The sequence below is a fragment of the Lepidochelys olivacea genome (assembly GCF_965140295.1).
Source record: "Lepidochelys olivacea isolate rLepOli2 genome assembly, chromosome: 7".
NCBI classification, from domain to species: Eukaryota; Metazoa; Chordata; order Testudines; family Cheloniidae; genus Lepidochelys; species Lepidochelys olivacea.
The window spans coordinates 33,870,706-33,888,478 of record NC_140417.1 but is presented as its reverse complement, the minus strand read 5'-3'; the positions used below and the strand labels follow the sequence as shown (position 1 = coordinate 33,888,478).

The 17,773-nt window shown below is 52.4% G+C and overlaps 1 long non-coding RNA gene across 1 annotated transcript; it reads left to right on the top strand.

Moving 5' to 3' along the window:
• The first annotated feature begins 1,588 nt into the window (after nucleotides 1-1,588).
• Nucleotides 1,589-7,347, top strand: LOC311524449. Its single transcript, XR_014712561.1, has 2 exons — nucleotides 1,589-1,792; nucleotides 6,447-7,347. It is a non-coding gene; the product is annotated as an uncharacterized lncRNA (long non-coding RNA).
• The last annotated feature ends 10,426 nt before the right edge of the window (nucleotides 7,348-17,773 follow it).

Here is a 17,773-nt window from a genome sequence, read left to right as displayed (position 1 = left end):
ATCCCAGCTGTGGGCTCTGCATCATTGTGCCCAGAGGCCCTGTTCCCTCCCTGCCTGGATGGTTATTCTCTGGCTGCATTAATTGTGTTCCAGTAGGGTGTGGAGCTCTGTGGGGCAGTGACCGCAGTTGCCCCAGACAGGGCAGAGCCCAGGTGGCGGTGCTGGCCCAAGGAAGAGGAAACCCTCCTGCATGGAGAAAGAAGCCAGGATGTTCTGAGCCCCTTGGCTGAAGGCTGGACAGTGCAGGACAGGATGCTGCATGGCAGCGGAGGGAGACTGGACTCTGGGTGAGAGATAGTATGGGGGAAAATAAACAGTGAATGGGGGCCTCTTGTCCTATGCAAGGATCTCTTACGTTGACCCTAGGGAGAGGTCTCTTCCCCCATCCTATAGATGGATTCTCACCCACCCCAGTCCCACTATTCCTGTGCACTTGCCGATGACCTTGCTCAGAATCCTCTATGACAGTATAGGTGGGCCTGAAGCATCCATGCTTTCCCCTAGAGATGTTTCAGAGTAGCAGCCGTGTTAGTCTGTATTCGCAAAAAGAAAAGGAGGACTTGTGGCACCTTAGAGACTAACCAATTTATTAGAGCATAAGCTTTTGTGAGCTACAGCTCACTTCCTCAGGAAGTGAGCTGTAGCTCACGAAAGCTTATGCTCTAATAAATTGGTTAGTCTCTAAGGTGCCACAAGTCCTCCTTTTCTTTTTCCCCTAGAGAGGGATTCTCAGCCCTCCCCAGTCCCTACGCACGAGTACCTGTAGAGTCCCCCTGCTTCCCCGCAGAGGGAGGGTGGGGTCCTTAGTTTTTCCGAGCTAAAGGATCACCCTGCATAGAGCCCCCTGGTGCCCACCAATATCCCCTGCGCAGCCTCCGAAACAGGGGTCTCTATAGTCCCTTTGCTGCCACCGGCTGGCCACCTGGCGGGAGAAGCGCACGCGCAGTAAGTTCCCGCAGCCCCTTCACAGGCGCGACCCCGGCGATATCCCCTCCCCCTTGTCGAGCCAGAGGCCTGCTGAGCGCCTATTGGTCCGGGCGGCGGAGGGGCGGAGCAGAACACACCAGTCGCGAACGCGGCAGTGCGTTTAGAAGCAGGGTGAGGCAGGTGCGAGTGGGCCTCCTGCGGGGCTCGCTACGCCCCGTTCGCAGCGAGGGGAGAGGCGCGCTGGGAGGGGTCAGACCAATTGATGCGCTCCCCGGGGTACCCCCCTCTGAGCTCCCCCCCGCCAGGTGGCTGAGCCCGGGCTACCCGCCCTCTGAGCCCCGCCCCCCTCCGCGCCAGGTGGCTGAGCCCGGGCTACCCGCCCTCTGAGCCCCGCCCCCCCCGGCCAGGTGGCTGAGCCCGGGCTACCCGCCCTCTGAGCCCGCCCCCCCCCGGCCAGGTGGCTGAGCCCGGGCTACCCGCCCTCTGAGCCCGCCCCCCCCGGCCAGGTGGCTGAGCCCGGGCTACCCGCCCTCTGAGCCCCGCCCCCCCCGGCCAGGTGGCTGAGCCCGGGCTACCCGCCCTCTGACCCCGCCCCCCCCCCCCCGGCCAGGTGGCTGAGCCCGGGCTACCCGCCCTCTGACCCCGCCCCCCCCCCCGGCCAGGTGGCTGAGCCCGGGCTACCCGCCCTGTGAGGAGGCCCCGCTTCCCCAGTGGGCGCCGGCGCTCTGGCTGACCAGACCCCTCTGTCTCCGGCGAGAGACACGCTCTGCGCTGCGGGGACAGAGCCTGGCCACAGGGTCCCGGCCTGGGGCTCGGTCCCGGGGGAGCCGCTTTGGCCGTTGGAATTCTCCCTTCGGAGCAGGAGGTAGGTGAGGTCCCAGCTGCCATTGGACCAACTTCCCGGGGGGAGACACGCGGTGGAGCGCGCACCTCTCGCTCCCTGCCGCCCGGACCTGCCCGTGCCGGGGGGGGACAATGGCAAAGTTTGGCTCGCAGACTCTGCTCCCCCACCCCACCCCAGCGGAAAGCAGCGGCCTCCCAGCTGTTGCTCCTACGTGGGGGGCGCAGCTCGGAGGCGCCGGCTGCTGGGGGGGGGGGGCGAGCATGTGGCCGAGCGGTGCCAGCAAACCCTGGCAGAAATCTGTGGGGGGGGCACCTGACCGTAACTCGTCCCCCATCACCTCTGCTGGCATCGCTCGGGGAGGTGGATGAAGGGCAGCGGCGGGAGAGCCGCCCCTGCCGCCCCGCTGAGTGGCCAGGCTGAAGTGCTGCCGCGGGGCAGCTGCAGCGGCTCCGTGTCGAGATCGGGGAGGCCGGACCTGACTCCGGTGTGACTTGAGGGGCTCAGAATTCGCTCTGTTTCCCTTCCGATGTGAAGGCGAATAAGGAAGGAAACCCTGTTACCTGATCACAGCTCCTGGGTTGCCTGTGATCCTGGGACTGCCCTAAGGAATCCAGGTAAACCGCAATCGGTCGAGGTACTTATCCGGCCCCGCCGCCGCAGTCTCTGTGCACCTCGTGATTCTATCGCTGCACTGCTTGTGAGGTGGGGAAGTGTTGTTCTTCCTTGATAGGGGCCCTGGGAAATTAAATGACGAGCCCAGGGTCACCTAGGGAACTTGGCCCAGATTCTTAAAGGTATTTAGGCACTTAACTCGCATTGAAATCAGTGGGAGTTAAGCATCTAAACACCTTTGAGGTCCGATCTGGGCCTCTGTGGTTGAGTTAGGAATAGAACCAATGACTTCCCAGGCTCAGTTCAGTACCCTACCTACTAGACCTTCCTTTTCTCCCACTTGAAATGAAGCCAGCAGTTACACCGGGCCTCCCCGGGGGCTAACTTTTATACATGTGCATGTTTTTTCAGTCGCACATGGATCATGGGTGTGATTTAAATCCACAGCCAAGACCTGTCCTGCTTAACTACAGGCATAAACTACCCAAGGAGACAGGTCCCAGTTCCTCCTTGTATTGGTGGTGTCCTGGAAATGAGCTGATCTGTCCCTGCTACCTCTACTTTATGGCTGTTGTGGCCTCCCAAGAGCTGGTGGGGAAAGGGGAGGCGCCTGGGGTATTATTTAAGTTGGGATTCTCCCTATGGGGATGAGGTAATTCAGTCTTTGGCAGCAGGGGAGTAGCGGCAGGAGCTCTGAAAGACGACGATCCTGGTGAGTGCCCACAGAGATGTGTGGAAAGGGGACTATTCTGGCTGTGGTTGGTGGGACCTGTCTATTGTTTGTTAAGCTCCTGTGTCTGTCTCATTTATGGCTAATTTTAGCCCTTCCCTTTGGGTGATTTAGGTTTCCTTTTTGGGGGGAGGGGCGGACAGAGAGAAGTGTGCCAAGAATAAATGGTTAGTGCCAACAGTGTATTTCGCATTGGCAAAAGTAAACAAGAGTAGGGCCAGGTGCACGCTACAGACTTACATCGGCATAACTGCGTTGCTCAGGGATGTGAAAAATCCGCTGCAGCCGTGGCACCAACAGGCGCGCAGCGTAGCTGCTGTTTGTCTGCAGGAGAGAGCTCTCCCGCAGACCCAGCAATTCCACCCCCAAGGAGCAGCAGCAGCAGCTCCTGCACACACCCCGCTGTTCACACGGGCGCTTTTCATAGTTAAACTTCTGTTTTTCCTGAGCGTTGGTGGGGTTTTTTTTGTTTTTGTTTTGTTAACACCCCAGAAAGACAAGTTCCAGAGTAGACAAAGCCTCGGAGTTTCACTGCTTGCTAAGTACAAGGTGGAATAGATTGTTTAGCGTAGTTAGCACATTTCAAGGGCCCCTTCAAGGTGAAGTGGCCTGTTAACACTCCTCCCGTCACAGGAAAGAAAGTAAAGGGGCGGAGGAGAAAGCAGTTGGGGGAGGCTGTTAGTGGTTTACAGATTGTAGTAAATAAACCATCAACCCAGTATCTTTGTTCGGTCCAGGATTTTTAGTGTCTAGCAAAGTTATGAATTTCAACTCCCAGGCCCGTCTTTTTGAAAATGTTGTGCAGGTTTCCTTTGAGGATGAGGGCTGATAGATCACATACAAGAGTGATTGTTCTGTGAGAAGTGCTCACCCACAGATGATGTGGTGGTCTTGTCCTTTCATTTTCCTGTTCATTTGTGAGCATAGTGATTCTCTGGTTTCACCCACATAGTTGTTGTTGGGGCATTTAGTGCACTGGATGAGGTAAACCACATGTTGTGATTGGAATTGGCATGTGTAGGACCCATGGATCTTGAAAGGTGTGTTGTGGAGTGTGTTGATCATTGTAGCAGTGGAGATGTGTCTGCAGGTTTTGCATCTGGTGCTGCTGTGAGTTGGTGTGTCCTGGTCTGTGGGGAGCTTGCTTCTGATGATGAGCTTGGAGAGATTAGGGGTTGTTTTGAAGGCCAGAAGTGGGGGTTCAGGAAAGATTTCTTTCAGGATGGGGTTTCTATCAAGTATGGGTTTTAGTTGTTTGTTACCCCATATGGGTTGCAGTGTAGGGTGTAGTAGGTGACCACTAGGGGTGTGCGGTCGGTGGGGGTTTTATTTCTGTATTGAAGCACGTTTCCTTGGTGTATCTGGGTGGCCCATTCCATGATGCGATGTACTTCTGTGGTGGGGTGTCCCCCTTTGGCGAAGGCGGTTTTGCGTGTGTTAAGGTGCCTGTCCCGGACTGTCTCCTCAGAGCATATTCTGTGGTATCTGAGTGCCTGCCAGTAGACAACAGATTGCTTGGTGTGTTCTGGGGTGATTTCCGGATCTGTGAAGATAGGTGTGGTGGTCCGTGGGTTTCCTCTCTGTAGTTGTCTGTAGGGTTCCGAGCGTTGGCAAACACTGTCCTCTGTGTGTACTTGCTTGTCCAAAGGGGAGTGGGTGGGGTGGCACCAGTGGATTTCGGAGTTCAGAGAGAAAAGGAGTTCTTGTGGCACCTTAGAGACTAACCAATTTATTTGAGCATGAGCTTTCGTGAGTGAGCTGTAGCTCACGAAAGCTCATGCTCAAATAAACTGGTTAGTCTCTAAGGTGCCACAAGTACTCCTTTTCTTTTTGCGAATACAGCCTAACACGGCTGTTACTCTGAAAGGAGTTCAGAGAATATCCGGTGTGTGGGGCTCTTGGCACCTTGCAGGATCAAGGCCTTTGAGTGTATTTGTAATGTAAGGAGAGTGTTCTTGTTGGTCAGAGGGACATTTCTGCAGGTTATCAAATGGAACACACTTCTGTGTAGACCTGAGTAATGGGGTTGGGGGGAGGGGGAGAAACTTACCTGTGGGCAACTTATTCCACCGTTGCCCATTCTGGGGCTTCTCCCACCTTTCTGTCGACAGCTGGTACTGGCCACAGTTGGAGACAGGGCTAGTGGAATTGCAGGGAACTCCTTTGTATTGTTTTTGTGTAAAGTCAAAGAAGCAGCTTGGAGGAAAGGGACCTGAGAGCCCTCTGTGGCTATTCGGCTGCAGAGAAGCCAGTGGACTGACTGGTTTCACTTCTCAGAAGTTATTAGCAGGTAGCAAGGAATGTTTGAAAGCCACTCAACTGCATGCAAAGCTCAATAAAGACTCTTCTAGTTGTTCTCTGAACCTAAGTGGGAGTGGGACCACATGTTTGGGTTTCAGAGGGGTTGTTCTGTTTAGGGGACAACTGAACTATTTTGTTCTTAGGTAAAAGATCAGTGACTGGTGGGTGCCGGTGCCCTGCGTAACTATACAGGAAGATCACCACAGCATTCCCTCCCATCCCCCCCAAGTGCAGAAGGTGTTACTCACCTAATTTTTCTAATCTGGAAAAGTCTGATATCTAGTTTTATGTCCCCCTGCCCCGCTCAAAGGAGCCGGGGGAACAGACTAAGGTCTGTGGAGCAAAGGCTGCTTCTCAAGCTATGTCTGTGCTGTGCCTGACACAATGGATTCGTAACCTCAACTGGGTTCCCAGGTGCTACTGTCCTATTAATATTAATACTACTACTAATAAAGGCTCCAACCCCGTAACTCTGCTCGCCTACCTCTTTCCTGCCTGTAGTCTTTGTTGTAGAACTTGAATCCTTGGTGCCACGGAGCTCCTTGGCCCCCACTGACTCTGGGAGGGGAAGATGCAGAAATCTAAAATTAACATATGCGCTTGGAACAATGCTGGTCTTTCAGACTCTGCAAGTGTGAGAATACTTCCCTTATCAATAGTGCTTTTCAACCAGTCATCTGGTATCAGTCCGGCTCCGTGAGATGGAACAGGATCTAGCTCCTGTCTTTGGTACTTAGTGGATCCCCATTACAATAGTATTTGAGCCCCTCGCAATCTGCAGGGCCTGGCTGTTGTTCCCTCTTTACAGGTGGGGAACTGAGGCACAGGGAAGCGAAGCGACTTACCGAAGGTAACAAAGGGAGTCTGTGGTGGAGCAGGGAACTGCACCCAGATCTCCTAAATCACAGGCTGGTGCCCCACCGCAGCTCTGCATCTTACAAAGAGAGACACCACACCCTAAGCCAACACACAGCTCAATTTTTTTTTTTCCTCTTTTTCTCTCCTCCCCCGCCCCCCGTTCCTCACTGGTAGTTTCCCGGAGGGGACGTACGCCGTTCCTGGAGGTACCGCAGTACCAGGTCGATGTGTGGCGTGGATGGAGCAAGCTCCTATTCCGTCTCCCTGGCAGAGCAGAGCTCAGTACATCCGGAAAGGTGCATATTTTGCACAATGCCATGTGTTCCAGTTGTTTGTTCCTATCTCCTGAATCTACCACCCTGTGACTTTCTGTGGCGCATGCAGGAGAAGATCCCCATAACAGAAAAGAGAAGTCAGGTTCCGTTTCCACTGCCTTATCGTGTGATGTGCTGGAGAGCTGCTTATCCCTGTTCCTGTGCGGCATGCGCTCTGAATATAAATCTGTCACTGGGGAAATTAGAATCGAAAGAGCTTCTGAGGGGCAGGTCTGCTGTAGCTCTGTGAAGAAGAGACCGAGACTGTTAAGACTCTGGGGGTTCCCAGTTTGATATTTAAGTATTGGAAAATGTGCCATTTATTGGGGAGGTGCTGTCATCTCAAAGGTTCCTTTGCCTTTCCCTCCCTTCCTTTCGCTGCCTCTCAGACTAGGTAAAGCTGCAACAATAGATTCCTACATTTTAAGGGCAGCAGGGACAATGGGATCATTTGATCTGACTGCCTGTGTAACGCAGGCCATAGAATTTCATCCATTTTCCCCTGTACGGAGCCAAGTAACGTGTTGGACTACGTTGGCATGCAGGCCTGATGGCTGGAGAGAGGGAGAATACAACACTGCCCTCAGCAGTTTCTTCCAGTGGGGCACCAGTGAACATGCCAAAGCTATCAACTCCGTCACTTGGGAGCCCTGCAGCTTTAGGTGCTTGTCTGCATGGGAATAGTTCCTGCCATGGCCATAGCAGAATAGCTTTGGAAGCGGAGTAGTCATTTTTGGGAATAAAGTTGTTTTTATTTGGAACGGTGTCCGGGGGTTATACTGGAAGAGCTACAGCGCAGTGCTTACTCTGCTTCTAGGAGGCCAGTCAATTCCCCCATGTAGACAAGCCTTTAGACTGCAGGTTTTGTGGGTCCCAACAGCCAGCTCTGCTCAGTCTCCAGAGCTCACTTCATTTTGGCAGCTTTCTCTTTCTCTTTCTCCCTCCCTCCCCCGTTGGGGCGATGGAGCTCTGGCGCCACCTGCTGGTCCTGATTTCAAAGCTGGAGGGGGAAACAACTCTCGAGCCCCTGAGCCCTGGTCTACGGTTCCAGCGTATGTTGCTATAAAATGCATTCTCTGAGCGACGCATTATATCGACCTAGCCCCCCGCTCACCCCCCCAGTGTAGACTGGTTTCTCCTAGGGAGAGAGCTATCGCCTCTCTGGGAGGGGAAGCACCTATGCTGACGGGAGAAGCTCTTTCAGTGGCACAGGTAGCCTCTCCACTAAATGCTTCAGGGGCCCAGCTGCAGCGCTGTAAGTGTGAGCACCTGCCTGGGATAAATCAATTGCCACAAACCAGCCTTTCCCAGAAGAAACAACGAGGAGTCCTTGTGGCACCTTAGAGACGAAAACATTTATTTGGGCTCACTTCATCAGATGCAAGGAGTGAAAAATACAGTAGGCGGGTATAAATATACAGCCCATGAAAAGATGGGGGGGGGGGGGAGAGTCAGGGCTAACGAGGCCAATTCCCAACAGTTGACAAGCAGGTGTGACTATCAACAGAGGGGAAATTACTTCTTGTAGTGACCCAGCCCCTCCCAGTCTTTATTCAGGCCTAATTTGATGGTGTCAAGTTTGCAAATTAATTCCGGCGCTGCAGTTTCTCGTTGACTCCTCTTTGTTTTGCTGATGCAGACTCACAGGGCTACCCCTCTGAAACCTTTCACAGAAGAGTAACACTGAGCCCTTCACAGGTGTAAAGCACCTCACAAACACTGCACTCCTCCGAGAGGAGGTAAATAGTTTAATCTTCGCTCTGCAGAGCAATTTGAAAGGGGCAGCCACCTGAAGTGTCCTGTCCCAAGCCACATCGTAGGAACCAGAAGTTAAATATGAGTGTTTTGAACGTCTGTTACAGAGGATGGGGCCCCTGGGTGCAGTACCACACCTGCTGCCTTCACTTGAGCTTACAAACCGAAACACATAGACCGGGTCTGTTGGGTGGGGAGAAGAATAGGACCTGTCTATATAATCATAATGCAATTTTTTTTATATATATAATATTGAAGGTCACATGTATATAAAGAAGTGTCTCCCTGATAAACCCTTATTCATGCCTCCTCCTGTTGAAAGTACTCACTGCGCAAAGTAGAGTCCCAGCTTTTGAAATAATTCTCTAGTAACACCTCACCTCACCTCTCTGGACTCACAAAATTACAACAGAAATTTTGATAAATAAGCCAAGAGACTGAATGCTTGAGAATAAAACTGTTGTAAAGAGCGGTTTACAGAGCAGAGTTCAACTGAGTCTATTTTTCAACCACAATAGTCTCCCCAGGGGGGAGGTGCACCGTTCCTGGAGGTACTGCAATACCAGGTCGATGCGTGGAGTGGATGGAGCAAGCTCCTATTCCATCTCCCTGTTTCAAAAATCCATTTAATATATAGTCCTCAGATAGAGGACGTATTAGATATTAAACTGATAAGAACAGATACTACACTTGATCTTAGCCAAAAGGCCGAGAAGCGATACTTTTTCGTTCAACAATTATGCAGCCCTCCCATTCCTACAGCTCTCTACATGACGGTGACAGATGCCGCTGAGCGCCACTAACGCCATAGTAATTCTTTGACCACTTCAAATCTAATCCTACTTCCTTTGCCTTAGCGCTCCCTTTTTACCAGTCAAAGCAAACCGCCTCCTGCCTGAAAATTCAGCTTCAAAACGAATAAATTCCTCCAGCTTGTTAGCTGTCGCCTTGTCACTCGTTTCTCTGCCTGAAAGATACTCTCTATTTGCATGAAGCCGGCCCCTTCGCTGCAACGTGCTGACGACATCGGGTTGCTAACCCTATCGTTGCAAGTTTAGACTCGGTGCCCTGCTTGCGCCCCCTGCAGCACACGTGACTCAAGCAATTTTTTTTTTTACATTCATGGTTGATGCAGCAAACCCCGAAATGCCAGAACTGTCAACTGCCAAGCCTAGATGTCCTGGGGCTCAGCCCTGGGAAGCCCTGGCACGAATTAAGCCCTGATATTTACCCTGCTCAAGTGTCTGAGCCTGAACACCCGACGCCAACAAGTCTGTAGTCCCAGCACAGAAGAGAGACAATTTAGCGAAAGAGAGGTTTGTGTCTTGGTGTAAAGGGCACAAGGCAGGATGGGAGGCGCTGCAAGATTATTGCTCTTCGCTCCGCACAGCTGAGGGATGATGGTCATTCTGCAGATAACAGGCAGGCTATTACTGAGGGAGGGTCAGACCGGATCTGTAGGTAAGCCCTCTGTGTCTTTTTGTTCTGTGTTGGAACCATGGGGGCCTCCTCCCTCACTGGGGCTCCCAGGCACCCAAGGAATAAATAAATAAGCAAAACCAGTATTTTAGTACTCCACATAAAAGTAATTGAAACAGAGTTTGGGTTGCATTTCACTGAGGCTACGTCAGTAAAACGTTTGTTGGTCAGGCGTGTGAAAAAAACACCGTCCCCCCGACATACGTTTCCCAGACAGAAGCACCGGTGTGGCCAGCGCGGGGGCGGTGGGAGACGCGCGCCCGCCCGCACAGCTAGTGCCGCTCAGTGGAAAGGTCTCGGGGGCACTCGAATCAGGTTGTCATGGTCTTAACCTGCCTCCGCACTTTGCAAACACGGTCGTGTCTGACACGGTGTCACATTAGCTGACGTGCGCAAGAAAGAGAACTTTGGTTTTGTTGCCTGGAAAAAAAAATCAAGTCGGCAGCTGATTACCGCACATGCGCAGCAGATGCACCAGGTTAAAAAGCCCTAACCCAAGACAAGCTTGTGGACCGCGTCAACTTTAGGGCGCCAGCCCAATAAACCCACGTGCGGGCAGCGGGCTGAGCGGCGGGCGGCCGGGACCCGGCAGGCAGGAGCCTGCCCTTAAAACTCCTGCCCGCCCCGGCCCGCTCTTTTCCGCCCCCCACCCCAGTCCCCTGCCGCGGCAGGGCGAACAAGCTTGGTCCTGCCGGCTGCTGCGGCAGGGCAGGCAAGCTCCCCTCTTCCCCCCGCGGGCTGGCTTCCCGCCCCGCCTCCCCTCCCCTCCCTCCAGGCCCCCGATCAGCGGATGGCCCTTGCCAGGGAGGGGGAGCCGCAGCGCGCTCCCTGCTCCGGGGAGGAGGCGGAGAAGAGTCGGGGACTGGGCCTTGGGGAAGGGGGGTTGGAATCAGGGCATACCCCCTCCAGCCCCCTGCCGTGAGCCCTCTGCTCTGACCCCTGCACCCCCCCACGACCCCAGCCCTGACTCCAGCGCCCTGCACACATACCCAGCCCCCCCCGTCCTGACTCCTGCACCCTCCTCACATGCCCCCAGCCCCCTGCCCTGACTTCTGCACCCCGCACACAGCCCCAGCCCCAGCGTGCCCTGACTCTTGCACCCCCCACATTTCCACCCCCACCCTGAGCACCAAATGGAAGCTCCTGTACCCCCCCACCACACATTCCCACTTGCACCCCTCGCACCAAATGGGAGCTGCCCAGGTGAGCACTCCACACCCAAACCTCCTGCCCCAACCCTGAACCCCCTCCCTCATTCTAGCTCCTGGCCAGACCCTACTCCCCAAACCCCCAGCCTCCTCCTTCACCTCCAGCCCTGCCTGTGCTCAGTGCACTCCCACCCTCAGCTCAGTGCAGAGAGAGAGAGGAACAGAATGGGCTAGAACCGGGGAGAAGGTAGGTACCCACTCTGTGCGGGCAGGGCCGGGAGCCCAGACCGGAAGCGGGCTGAGCGGGGCCGACACCTGGGATCCTGGCTGGCAGGAGCCGGCGGACGGAACTCCAGACCGCAGTCCAGCTTGGACTTGCGTGTTTTTGCTTTATTTTGCTTGGTGACTTACTTTGTTCTGTCTGTTATTACTTGAAACCACTTAAATCCTACTTTTTATAATTAATAAAATCACTTTTGTTTATCAATGAACCCTAAATTAAAGTGAGTAAATGAAGACTAGGCACACCACTTCTGAAAGGTTGCCGACCCCTCATCTAGGCCATTGAATTTTAAAGTTACTCACATGCCTAAGCATCTACAAGAAAGAGGGATATTTAAACACCAACATTAGAAAAATGAACCACCAAAAATATGGCCTGGTTTTTTTATTTTTATTTATTTATTTATTTTTTACAGAACATTGCTTGGAAGATGGGAAACATTCACAGAATTACAGGTTTCAGAGTAGCAGCCGTGTTAGTCTGTATTCGCAAAAAGAAAAGGAGTACTAGTGGCACCTTAGAGACTAACCAATTTATTTGAGCATAACCTTTGGTGAGCTATATAATTATAATGAGAACTATAGGCCCGCAAATCTTGATTGAGATCGTGCCTGGAGCAGATCAGTCATCAGATGTTGCTTTTAAAAATGCCTTCAGCTGTAATGTCTACAGCTGTTGAACTTCAATCCAGGCACTTTATATATAAAAGCAAAACCTCAAAAAAAGGGAAATCTGGACAAAATCTTCAGAAGTTGGGGATCCAAAAATGAAGGTACTCAAAAATAAGTGGACTCTTGGCGGAATTGCCAACAGTTGAATTCAAAGGGTGAGGAGTTAAATTCTAATGGGCCTTGACCCTGCAATTTGAGTTCAGCTGTTGGCCAATAATATTTCAGGGCAGCTGGGCAATTCTGCCACGTGTCCACTTTTTTTTGGGTACCTTTGTTTTTGGATGACCCACAAAGCTGGAACACATCCTCAATGTCCTTCCCAAACTGCATTTTGATCTGTTAACTCTTACTCCTGGGGCAATTCTGCACCACTGCGCAATGCAGAATTTGCGTAGAAATTAATGTTAGGTGCAAAATTTCCTTCCCCTTCCTCCCCCCAAGAAATGGGCTGCAGAGCCCTCCACTAGGGCGCACGGGACCCAGCAGAGCCCACCTTGCAAATAGAAGTCAGTGCCAGGGGAGGGAACTGCAGGGTTCTGGGCAGCAGAGGAGGGGGTGCGGGTGTCTGGGCTGGGGGGGCCCTGCAGCTGGGCTTTGGTGGGGTGGGGGTTTGAGTATCTGGGCTGGAGGTTGCCCTGCAGTTGGGCTCTGCGGGAAGAGGGTGTGGGTGCATGGCCCCCACGCTGGGCTCTGCTGGGGAGGGTGAAGAGAAACAGAAGCTGGTTTGTCATAGGGGTTTCCTTCCTGGGGGAATTTGTGTGTGTGTGGATTGTGGCAGACATAGTTGCCGACAGGTATTTTGAAATCAATTACAAAATAAGTGACTCTGGTGTGATTCTATAGTGTTATTCGCAAAAAGAAAAGGAGTACTTGTGGCACCTTAGAGACTAACCAGTTTACCCGCATGGCCCCACAGTATGCCAACATTTTTATGGCTGATTTAGAACAACGCTTCCTCAGCTCTCGTCCCCTAACGCCCCTACTCTACTTGCGCTATATTGATGACATCTTCATCATCTGGACCCATGGAAAAGAAGCCCTTGAGGAATTCCACCATGATTTCAACAATTTCCATCCCACCATCAACCTCAGCCTGGTCCAGTCCACATGAGAGATCCACTTCCTGGACACTACAGTGCTAATAAACGATGGTCACATAAACATCACCCTATACCGGAAACCTACTGACCACTATTCCTACCTATATGCCTCCAGCTTTCACCCTGACCACACCACACGATCCATCGTCTACAGCCAAGCTCTGCGATACAACCGCATTTGCTCCAATCCCTCAGACAGAGACAGACACCTACAAGATCTCTATCAAGCATTCTTACAACTACAATACCCACCTGCGGAAGTGAAGAAGCAGATTGATAGAGCCAGAAGAGTTCCCAGAAGTCAGCTACTACAGGACAGGCCTAACAAAGAAAATAACAGAACGCCACTAGCCATCACCTTCAGCCCCCAACTAAAACCCCTCCAACGCATTATTAAGGATCTACAACCTATCCTGAAGGATGACCCAACACTCTCACAAATCTTGGGAGACAGGCCAGTCCTTGCCTACAGACAGCCCCCCAACCTGAAGCAAATACTCACCAGCAACCACATACCATACAACAGAACCACTAACCCAGGAACCTATCCTTGCAACAAAGCCCGTTGCCAACTGTGCCCACATATCTATTCAAGGGACACCATCACAGGGCCTAATAACATCAGCCACACTATCAGAGGCTCGTTCACCTGCACATCCACCAATGTGATATATGCCATCATGTGCCAGCAATGCCCCTCTGCCATGTACATTGGTCAAACTGAACAGTCTCTACGTAAAAGAGTAAATGGACACAAATCAGATGTCGAGAATTATAACATTCATAAACCAGTCAGAGAACACTTCAATCTCTCTGGTCACGCGATTACAGACATGAAAGTTGCTATTTTACAACAAAAAAACTTCAAATCCAGACTCCAGCGAGAAACTGCTGAATTGGAATTCATTTGCAAATTGGATACAATTAACTTAGGCTTGGAAATGGCCCACCTTGATTATCACACGCAATGTAAGGAGAGTGGTCACTTTGGATAAGCTATTACCAGCAGAAGAATGAGTTTGTGTGTGGGGGGTGTGAGAAAACCTGGATTTGTGCTGGAAATGGCCCACCTTGATTATCATGCACATTGTAGGGAGAATGGTCACTTTGGATGAGCTATTACCAGCAGGATAGTGAGTTTGTGTGTGTGGTTTTTGGGAGGGGGGTGAGGGGGTGAGAGAACCTGGATTTGTGCAGGAAATGGCCCAACTTGATTATCATGCACATTGTGTAAAGAGTTGTCACTTTGGATGGGCTATCACCAGCAGGAGAGTGAATTTGTGGGAGGGGGGTGGAGGGTGAGAAAACCTGGATTTGTGCTGGATAAGCAGAAATAGCTTTAGATAAGCTATTACCAGCAGGAGAGTGGGGTGGGAGGAGGTATTTTTTCATGCTTTGTGTGTATATAATAAGATCTTCTAAACTTTCCACAGTATTCATCCGATGAAGTGAGCTGTAGCTCACGAAAGCTTATGCTCAAATAAACTGGTTAGTCTCTAAGGTGCCACAAGTACTCCTTTTCTTTTTGCGAATAACACTATAGAATCACACCAGAGTCACTTATTTTGTAATTGATTTCAAAATACCTGTCGGCAACTATGTCTGCCACAATCCACACACACACAAATTCCCCCAGGAAGGAAACCCCTATGACAAACCAGCTTCTGTTTCTCTTCACCCTCCCCAGCAGAGCCCAGCGTGGGGGCCATGCACCCACACCCTCTTCCCGCAGAGCCCAACTGCAGGGCAACCTCCAGCCCAGATACTCAAACCCCCACCCCACCAAAGCCCAGCTGCAGGGCCCCCCCAGCCCAGACACCCGCACCCCCTCCTCTGCTGCCCAGAACCCTGCAGTTCCCTCCCCTGGCACTGACTTCTATTTGCAAGGTGGGCTCTGCTGGGTCCCGTGCGCCCTAGTGGAGGGCTCTGCAGCCCATTTCTTGGGGGGAGGAAGGGGAAGGAAATTTTGCACCTAACATTAATTTCTACGCAAATTCTGCATTGCGCAGTGGTGCAGAATTGCCCCAGGAGTAAGAGTTAACAGATCAAAATGCAGTTTGGGAAGGACATTGAGGATGTGTTCCAGCTTTGTGGGTCATCCAAAAACAAAGGTACCCAAAAAAAAGTGGACACGTGGCAGAATTGCCCAGCTGCCCTGAAATATTATTGGCCAACAGCTGAACTCAAATTGCAGGGTCAAGGCCCATTAGAATTTAACTCCTCACCCTTTGAATTCAACTGTTGGCAATTCCGCCAAGAGTCCACTTATTTTTGAGTACCTTCATTTTTGGATCCCCAACTTCTGAAGATTTTGTCCAGATTTCCCTTTTTTTGAGGTTTTGCTTTTATATATAAAGTGCCTGGATTGAAGTTCAACAGCTGTAGACATTACAGCTGAAGGCATTTTTAAAAGCAACATCTGATGACTGATCTGCTCCAGGCACGATCTCAATCAAGATTTGCGGGCCTATAGTTCTCATTATAATTATATAGCTCACCAAAGGTTATGCTCAAATAAATTGGTTAGTCTCTAAGGTGCCACTAGTACTCCTTTTCTTTTTGCGAATACAGACTAACACGGCTGCTACTCTGAAACCTGTAATTCTGTGAATGTTTCCCATCTTCCAAGCAATGTTCTGTAAAAAATAAATAAATAAATAAAAATAAAAAAACCAGGCCATATTTTTGGTGGTTCATTTTTCTAATGTTGGTGTTTAAATATCCCTCTTTCTTGTAGATGCTTAGGCATGTGAGTAACTTTAAAATTCAATGGCCTAGATGAGGGGTCGGCAACCTTTCAGAAGTGGTGTGCCTAGTCTTCATTTACTCACTTTAATTTAGGGTTCATTGATAAACAAAAGTGATTTTATTAATTATAAAAAGTAGGATTTAAGTGGTTTCAAGTAATAACAGACAGAACAAAGTAAGTCACCAAGCAAAATAAAGCAAAAACACGCAAGTCCAAGCTGGACTGCGGTCTGGAGTTCCGTCCGCCGGCTCCTGCCAGCCAGGATCCCAGGTGTCGGCCCCGCTCAGCCCGCTTCCGGTCTGGGCTCCCGGCCCTGCCCGCACAGAGTGGGTACCTACCTTCTCCCCGGTTCTAGCCCATTCTGTTCCTCTCTCTCTCTGCACTGAGCTGAGGGTGGGAGTGCACTGAGCACAGGCAGGGCTGGAGGTGAAGGAGGAGGCTGGGGGTTTGGGGAGTAGGGTCTGGCCAGGAGCTAGAATGAGGGAGGGGGTTCAGGGTTGGGGCAGGAGGTTTGGGTGTGGAGTGCTCACCTGGGCAGCTCCCATTTGGTGCGAGGGGTGCAAGTGGGAATGTGTGGTGGGGGGGTACAGGAGCTTCCATTTGGTGCTCAGGGTGGGGGTGGAAATGTGGGGGGTGCAAGAGTCAGGGCACGCTGGGGCTGGGGCTGTGTGCGGGGTGCAGAAGTCAGGGCAGGGGGCTGGGGGCATGTGAGGAGGGTGCAGGAGTCAGGACGGGGGGGGCTGGGTATGTGTGCAGGGCGCTGGAGTCAGGGCTGGGGTCGTGGGGGGGTGCAGGGGTCAGAGCAGAGGGCTCACGGCAGGGGGCTGGAGGGGGTATGCCCTGATTCCAACCCCCCTTCCCCAAGGCCCAGTCCCCGACTCTTCTCCGCCTCCTCCCCGGAGCAGGGAGCGCGCTGCGGCTCCCCCTCCCTGGCAAGGGCCATCCGCTGATCGGGGGCCTGGAGGGAGGGGAGGGGAGGCGGGGCGGGAAGCCAGCCCGCGGGGGGAAGAGGGGAGCTTGCCTGCCCTGCCGCAGCAGCCGGCAGGACCAAGCTTGTTCGCCCTGCCGCGGCAGGGGACTGGGGTGGGGGGCGGAAAAGAGCGGGCCGGGGCGGGCAGGAGTTTTAAGGGCAGGCTCCTGCCTGCCGGGTCCCGGCCGCCCGCCGCTCAGCCCGCTGCCCGCACGTGGGTTTATTGGGCTGGCGCCCTAAAGTTGACGCGGTCCACAAGCTTGTCTTGGGTTAGGGCTTTTTAACCTGGTGCATCTGCTGCGCATGTGCGGTAATCAGCTGCCGACTTGATTTTTTTTCCAGGCAACAAAACCAAAGTTCTCTTTCTTGCGCACGTCAGCTAATGTGACACCGTGTCAGACACGACCGTGTTTGCAAAGTGCGGAGGCAGGTTAAGACCATGACAACCTGATTCGAGTGCCCCCGAGACCTTTCCACTGAGCGGCACTAGCTGTGCGGGCGGGCGCGCGTCTCCCACCGCCCCCGCGCTGGCCACACCGGTGCTTCTGTCTGGGAAACGTATGTCGGGGGGACGGTGTTTTTTTCACACGCCTGACCAACAAACGTTTTACTGACGTAGCCTCAGTGAAATGCAACCCAAACTCTGTTTCAATTACTTTTATGTGGAGTACTAAAATACTGGTTTTGCTTATTTATTTATTCCTTGGGTGCCTGGGAGCCCCAGTGAGGGAGGAGGCCCCCATGGTTCCAACACAGAACAAAAAGACACAGAGGGCTTACCTACAGATCCGGTCTGACCCTCCCTCAGTAATAGCCTGCCTGTTATCTGCAGAATGACCATCATCCCTCAGCTGTGCGGAGCGAAGAGCAATAATCTTGCAGCGCCTCCCATCCTGCCTTGTGCCCTTTACACCAAGACACAAACCTCTCTTTCGCTAAATTGTCTCTCTTCTGTGCTGGGACTACAGACTTGTTGGCGTCGGGTGTTCAGGCTCAGACACTTGAGCAGGGTAAATATCAGGGCTTAATTCG